The sequence below is a fragment of the Schistocerca piceifrons genome, unplaced genomic scaffold (assembly GCF_021461385.2).
Source record: "Schistocerca piceifrons isolate TAMUIC-IGC-003096 unplaced genomic scaffold, iqSchPice1.1 HiC_scaffold_433, whole genome shotgun sequence".
Taxonomy (NCBI): domain Eukaryota; kingdom Metazoa; phylum Arthropoda; class Insecta; order Orthoptera; family Acrididae; genus Schistocerca; species Schistocerca piceifrons.
In genome coordinates this window covers 66,665-73,284 of record NW_025728660.1, presented here as the reverse complement: position 1 = coordinate 73,284, position 6,620 = coordinate 66,665, and the positions used below count along the sequence as shown (strand labels likewise).

The following is a 6,620-nucleotide window of genomic DNA, read 5'->3' as shown; positions in this document are numbered from 1 at the left end:
AGTGCTGCCCAACAATGGCGCTGACGCATTTCAGGGCTCACCTGCAGATTCGTGCTGTTTCGTCGTTTTCAAAGACTTCCCGGCAAACTTCGTTAGCACATTCTCCTCAAACTGAGTTAATTACCGCATTATCGTACCGTTGCATTAGTTTAAAATGCTTAAGAAAGTATCTTTGTCACAACAGAAAGGTAGTATGAGAAGACTGCTGACAGGGTGGCGACTTAAAAAGGAAAAAATGCATGGGAGCCAACAGTACCATTTTTTATTGGTTCATTTTTTTGTTTTTTGTTTTCGTACCATCACAGTAGTTTAAAATGCTTGAGGAAACGTATTTGTCACAACAGAAGTGAAAAGAGGGCTGGCAGGAGTAGCGACATAAAAAGGAAAAAAAAAAAAAAAGAAGGAGAGCCAACAGCACCCGGGTTTCCCAGGCGGTCACCCATCCAAGTACTAACCGGGCCAGATGATGCTTAACTTCGGTGATCGGACGAGAACCGGTGTATTCATCATTGTATGGCCGTTGGCACTAGTGTAATGTAGGAGCACGGCAGAATTCGCGTTCGGCTTCTCTCCCAACACACAAAATGTTAGTTTTCCGCCGCATTTGACGAAAGCACTTCCTTCTGCAACAGCCAGTTCCTCGAGGACGGCGCGGGGGGCGCGCCCGGCGTCCCAGCAGAACGACGGCCGAATTAGCGGGCGCACCGCCGCATGTGTGAGACGCACTGCTGCTCGTTGCACCTCCTGTCATTCGCTGGGCGCGTGCAGCCTTCGACACTAGCGGAGGACGCAACTTGTCCCTGGTGTCCAGCGGAGGGCCTGTGCAGGGTGTGGCAGTGTCGTGCTGGAGGGCGCCACTGGTAGCGATGTGAGCTTCCTCGCCTCGCCTCACACCAGGTGTCTGCGTAGTTTGCACTGCATTCGCACCATTCCTGTCCCCGTCCCGACTTGTCCCGACTTTGCTCGACTGCCGCTCGCTGCCGCTCGGGTCGTGGTCCATATGACGGCGCAAGCACGACAAACGTCTGCGGGACTAGACGACGCTACTAAAGAATAAATTTATGATTACAAATCAAATTTGGAACTGTACAGTGCTGCCCAACAATGGCGCTGACGCATTTCAGGGCTCACCTGCAGATTCGTGCTGTTTCGTCGTTTTCAAAGACTTCCCGGCAAACTTCGTTAGCACATTCTCCCTCAAACTGAGTTAATTACCGCATTATCGTACCGTTGCATTAGTTTAAAATGCTTAAGAAAGTATCTTTGTCACAACAGAAAGGTAGTATGAGAAGACTGCTGACAGGGTGGCGACTTAAAAAGGAAAAAATGCATGGGAGCCAACAGTACCATTTTTTATTGGTTCATTTTTTTGTTTTTTGTTTTCGTACCATCACAGTAGTTTAAAATGCTTGAGGAAACGTATTTGTCACAACAGAAGTGAAAAGAGGGCTGGCAGGAGTAGCGACATAAAAAGGAAAAAAAAAAAAAAAAGAAGGAGAGCCAACAGCACCCGGGTTTCCCAGGCGGTCACCCATCCAAGTACTAACCGGGCCAGATGATGCTTAACTTCGGTGATCGGACGAGAACCGGTGTATTCATCATTGTATGGCCGTTGGCACTAGTGTAATGTAGGAGCACGGCAGAATTCGCGTTCGGCTTCTCTCCCAACACACAAAATGTTAGTTTTCCGCCGCATTTGACGAAAGCACTTCCTTCTGCAACAGCCAGTTCCTCGAGGACGGCGCGGGGGGCGCGCCCGGCGTCCCAGCAGAACGACGGCCGAATTAGCGGGCGCACCGCCGCATGTGTGAGACGCACTGCTGCTCGTTGCACCTCCTGTCATTCGCTGGGCGCGTGCAGCCTTCGACACTAGCGGAGGACGCAACTTGTCCCTGGTGTCCAGCGGAGGGCCTGTGCAGGGTGTGGCAGTGTCGTGCTGGAGGGCGCCACTGGTAGCGATGTGAGCTTCCTCGCCTCGCCTCACACCAGGTGTCTGCGTAGTTTGCACTGCATTCGCACCATTCCTGTCCCCGTCCCGACTTGTCCCGACTTTGCTCGACTGCCGCTCGCTGCCGCTCGGGTCGTGGTCCATATGACGGCGCAAGCACGACAAACGTCTGCGGGACTAGACGACGCTACTAAAGAATAAATTTATGATTACAAATCAAATTTGGAACTGTACAGTGCTGCCCAACAATGGCGCTGACGCATTTCAGGGCTCACCTGCAGATTCGTGCTGTTTCGTCGTTTTCAAAGACTTCCCGGCAAACTTCGTTAGCACATTCTCCCTCAAACTGAGTTAATTACCGCATTATCGTACCGTTGCATTAGTTTAAAATGCTTAAGAAAGTATCTTTGTCACAACAGAAAGGTAGTATGAGAAGACTGCTGACAGGGTGGCGACTTAAAAAGGAAAAAATGCATGGGAGCCAACAGTACCATTTTTTATTGGTTCATTTTTTTGTTTTTTGTTTTCGTACCATCACAGTAGTTTAAAATGCTTGAGGAAACGTATTTGTCACAACAGAAGTGAAAAGAGGGCTGGCAGGAGTAGCGACATAAAAAGGAAAAAAAAAAAAAAAAAAAAAAAGAAGGAGAGCCAACAGCACCCGGGTTTCCCAGGCGGTCACCCATCCAAGTACTAACCGGGCCAGATGATGCTTAACTTCGGTGATCGGACGAGAACCGGTGTATTCATCATTGTATGGCCGTTGGCACTAGTGTAATGTAGGAGCACGGCAGAATTCGCGTTCGGCTTCTCTCCCAACACACAAAATGTTAGTTTTCCGCCGCATTTGACGAAAGCACTTCCTTCTGCAACAGCCAGTTCCTCGAGGACGGCGCGGGGGGCGCGCCCGGCGTCCCAGCAGAACGACGGCCGAATTAGCGGGCGCACCGCCGCATGTGTGAGACGCACTGCTGCTCGTTGCACCTCCTGTCATTCGCTGGGCGCGTGCAGCCTTCGACACTAGCGGAGGACGCAACTTGTCCCTGGTGTCCAGCGGAGGGCCTGTGCAGGGTGTGGCAGTGTCGTGCTGGAGGGCGCCACTGGTAGCGATGTGAGCTTCCTCGCCTCGCCTCACACCAGGTGTCTGCGTAGTTTGCACTGCATTCGCACCATTCCTGTCCCCGTCCCGACTTGTCCCGACTTTGCTCGACTGCCGCTCGCTGCCGCTCGGGTCGTGGTCCATATGACGGCGCAAGCACGACAAACGTCTGCGGGACTAGACGACGCTACTAAAGAATAAATTTATGATTACAAATCAAATTTGGAACTGTACAGTGCTGCCCAACAATGGCGCTGACGCATTTCAGGGCTCACCTGCAGATTCGTGCTGTTTCGTCGTTTTCAAAGACTTCCCGGCAAACTTCGTTAGCACATTCTCCCTCAAACTGAGTTAATTACCGCATTATCGTACCGTTGCATTAGTTTAAAATGCTTAAGAAAGTATCTTTGTCACAACAGAAAGGTAGTATGAGAAGACTGCTGACAGGGTGGCGACTTAAAAAGGAAAAAATGCATGGGAGCCAACAGTACCATTTTTTATTGGTTCATTTTTTTGTTTTTTGTTTTCGTACCATCACAGTAGTTTAAAATGCTTGAGGAAACGTATTTGTCACAACAGAAGTGAAAAGAGGGCTGGCAGGAGTAGCGACATAAAAAGGAAAAAAAAAAAAAAAGAAGGAGAGCCAACAGCACCCGGGTTTCCCAGGCGGTCACCCATCCAAGTACTAACCGGGCCAGATGATGCTTAACTTCGGTGATCGGACGAGAACCGGTGTATTCATCATTGTATGGCCGTTGGCACTAGTGTAATGTAGGAGCACGGCAGAATTCGCGTTCGGCTTCTCTCCCAACACACAAAATGTTAGTTTTCCGCCGCATTTGACGAAAGCACTTCCTTCTGCAACAGCCAGTTCCTCGAGGACGGCGCGGGGGGCGCGCCCGGCGTCCCAGCAGAACGACGGCCGAATTAGCGGGCGCACCGCCGCATGTGTGAGACGCACTGCTGCTCGTTGCACCTCCTGTCATTCGCTGGGCGCGTGCAGCCTTCGACACTAGCGGAGGACGCAACTTGTCCCTGGTGTCCAGCGGAGGGCCTGTGCAGGGTGTGGCAGTGTCGTGCTGGAGGGCGCCACTGGTAGCGATGTGAGCTTCCTCGCCTCGCCTCACACCAGGTGTCTGCGTAGTTTGCACTGCATTCGCACCATTCCTGTCTCCCCGTCCCGACTTGTCCCGACTTTGCTCGACTGCCGCTCGCTGCCGCTCGGGTCGTGGTCCATATGACGGCGCAAGCACGACAAACGTCTGCGGGACTAGACGACGCTACTAAAGAATAAATTTATGATTACAAATCAAATTTGGAACTGTACAGTGCTGCCCAACAATGGCGCTGACGCATTTCAGGGCTCACCTGCAGATTCGTGCTGTTTCGTCGTTTTCAAAGACTTCCCGGCAAACTTCGTTAGCACATTCTCCCTCAAACTGAGTTAATTACCGCATTATCGTACCGTTGCATTAGTTTAAAATGCTTAAGAAAGTATCTTTGTCACAACAGAAAGGTAGTATGAGAAGACTGCTGACAGGGTGGCGACTTAAAAAGGAAAAAATGCATGGGAGCCAACAGTACCATTTTTTATTGGTTCATTTTTTTGTTTTTTGTTTTCGTACCATCACAGTAGTTTAAAATGCTTGAGGAAACGTATTTGTCACAACAGAAGTGAAAAGAGGGCTGGCAGGAGTAGCGACATAAAAAGGAAAAAAAAAAAAAAAAAAAAAAAGAAGGAGAGCCAACAGCACCCGGGTTTCCCAGGCGGTCACCCATCCAAGTACTAACCGGGCCAGATGATGCTTAACTTCGGTGATCGGACGAGAACCGGTGTATTCATCATTGTATGGCCGTTGGCACTAGTGTAATGTAGGAGCACGGCAGAATTCGCGTTCGGCTTCTCTCCCAACACACAAAATGTTAGTTTTCCGCCGCATTTGACGAAAGCACTTCCTTCTGCAACAGCCAGTTCCTCGAGGACGGCGCGGGGGGCGCGCCCGGCGTCCCAGCAGAACGACGGCCGAATTAGCGGGCGCACCGCCGCATGTGTGAGACGCACTGCTGCTGCTCGTTGCACCTCCTGTCATTCGCTGGGCGCGTGCAGCCTTCGACACTAGCGGAGGACGCAACTTGTCCCTGGTGTCCAGCGGAGGGCCTGTGCAGGGTGTGGCAGTGTCGTGCTGGAGGGCGCCACTGGTAGCGATGTGAGCTTCCTCGCCTCGCCTCACACCAGGTGTCTGCGTAGTTTGCACTGCATTCGCACCATTCCTGTCCCCGTCCCGACTTGTCCCGACTTTGCTCGACTGCCGCTCGCTGCCGCTCGGGTCGTGGTCCATATGACGGCGCAAGCACGACAAACGTCTGCGGGACTAGACGACGCTACTAAAGAATAAATTTATGATTACAAATCAAATTTGGAACTGTACAGTGCTGCCCAACAATGGCGCTGACGCATTTCAGGGCTCACCTGCAGATTCGTGCTGTTTCGTCGTTTTCAAAGACTTCCCGGCAAACTTCGTTAGCACATTCTCCCTCAAACTGAGTTAATTACCGCATTATCGTACCGTTGCATTAGTTTAAAATGCTTAAGAAAGTATCTTTGTCACAACAGAAAGGTAGTATGAGAAGACTGCTGACAGGGTGGCGACTTAAAAAGGAAAAAATGCATGGGAGCCAACAGTACCATTTTTTATTGGTTCATTTTTTTGTTTTTTGTTTTCGTACCATCACAGTAGTTTAAAATGCTTGAGGAAACGTATTTGTCACAACAGAAGTGAAAAGAGGGCTGGCAGGAGTAGCGACATAAAAAGGAAAAAAAAAAAAAAAAGAAGGAGAGCCAACAGCACCCGGGTTTCCCAGGCGGTCACCCATCCAAGTACTAACCGGGCCAGATGATGCTTAACTTCGGTGATCGGACGAGAACCGGTGTATTCATCATTGTATGGCCGTTGGCACTAGTGTAATGTAGGAGCACGGCAGAATTCGCGTTCGGCTTCTCTCCCAACACACAAAATGTTAGTTTTCCGCCGCATTTGACGAAAGCACTTCCTTCTGCAACAGCCAGTTCCTCGAGGACGGCGCGGGGGGCGCGCCCGGCGTCCCAGCAGAACGACGGCCGAATTAGCGGGCGCACCGCCGCATGTGTGAGACGCACTGCTGCTCGTTGCACCTCCTGTCATTCGCTGGGCGCGTGCAGCCTTCGACACTAGCGGAGGACGCAACTTGTCCCTGGTGTCCAGCGGAGGGCCTGTGCAGGGTGTGGCAGTGTCGTGCTGGAGGGCGCCACTGGTAGCGATGTGAGCTTCCTCGCCTCGCCTCACACCAGGTGTCTGCGTAGTTTGCACTGCATTCGCACCATTCCTGTCCCCGTCCCGACTTGTCCCGACTTTGCTCGACTGCCGCTCGCTGCCGCTCGGGTCGTGGTCCATATGACGGCGCAAGCACGACAAACGTCTGCGGGACTAGACGACGCTACTAAAGAATAAATTTATGATTACAAATCAAATTTGGAACTGTACAGTGCTGCCCAACAATGGCGCTGACGCATTTCAGGGCTCACCTGCAGATTCG

General features: G+C 51.3%; 6 non-coding genes across 6 annotated transcripts; all 6 read right to left on the bottom strand.

Moving 5' to 3' along the window:
- Positions 1-406: 406 nt before the first annotated feature.
- Positions 407-525, bottom strand: LOC124749251. Its single transcript, XR_007011822.1, has one exon. It is a non-coding gene; the product is annotated as a 5S ribosomal RNA (ribosomal RNA).
- A 973-nt stretch (positions 526-1,498) lies between these two features.
- On the bottom strand, positions 1,499-1,617 carry LOC124749250. The gene has a single exon (XR_007011821.1). It is a non-coding gene; the product is annotated as a 5S ribosomal RNA (ribosomal RNA).
- Positions 1,618-2,597: 980 nt separating this feature from the next.
- Positions 2,598-2,716, bottom strand: LOC124749248. Its single transcript, XR_007011819.1, has one exon. It is a non-coding gene; the product is annotated as a 5S ribosomal RNA (ribosomal RNA).
- A 972-nt stretch (positions 2,717-3,688) lies between these two features.
- Positions 3,689-3,807, bottom strand: LOC124749247. The gene has a single exon (XR_007011818.1). It is a non-coding gene; the product is annotated as a 5S ribosomal RNA (ribosomal RNA).
- Positions 3,808-4,789: 982 nt separating this feature from the next.
- Positions 4,790-4,908, bottom strand: LOC124749246. The gene has a single exon (XR_007011817.1). It is a non-coding gene; the product is annotated as a 5S ribosomal RNA (ribosomal RNA).
- A 976-nt stretch (positions 4,909-5,884) lies between these two features.
- Positions 5,885-6,003, bottom strand: LOC124749244. The gene has a single exon (XR_007011816.1). It is a non-coding gene; the product is annotated as a 5S ribosomal RNA (ribosomal RNA).
- Positions 6,004-6,620: the final 617 nt, after the last annotated feature.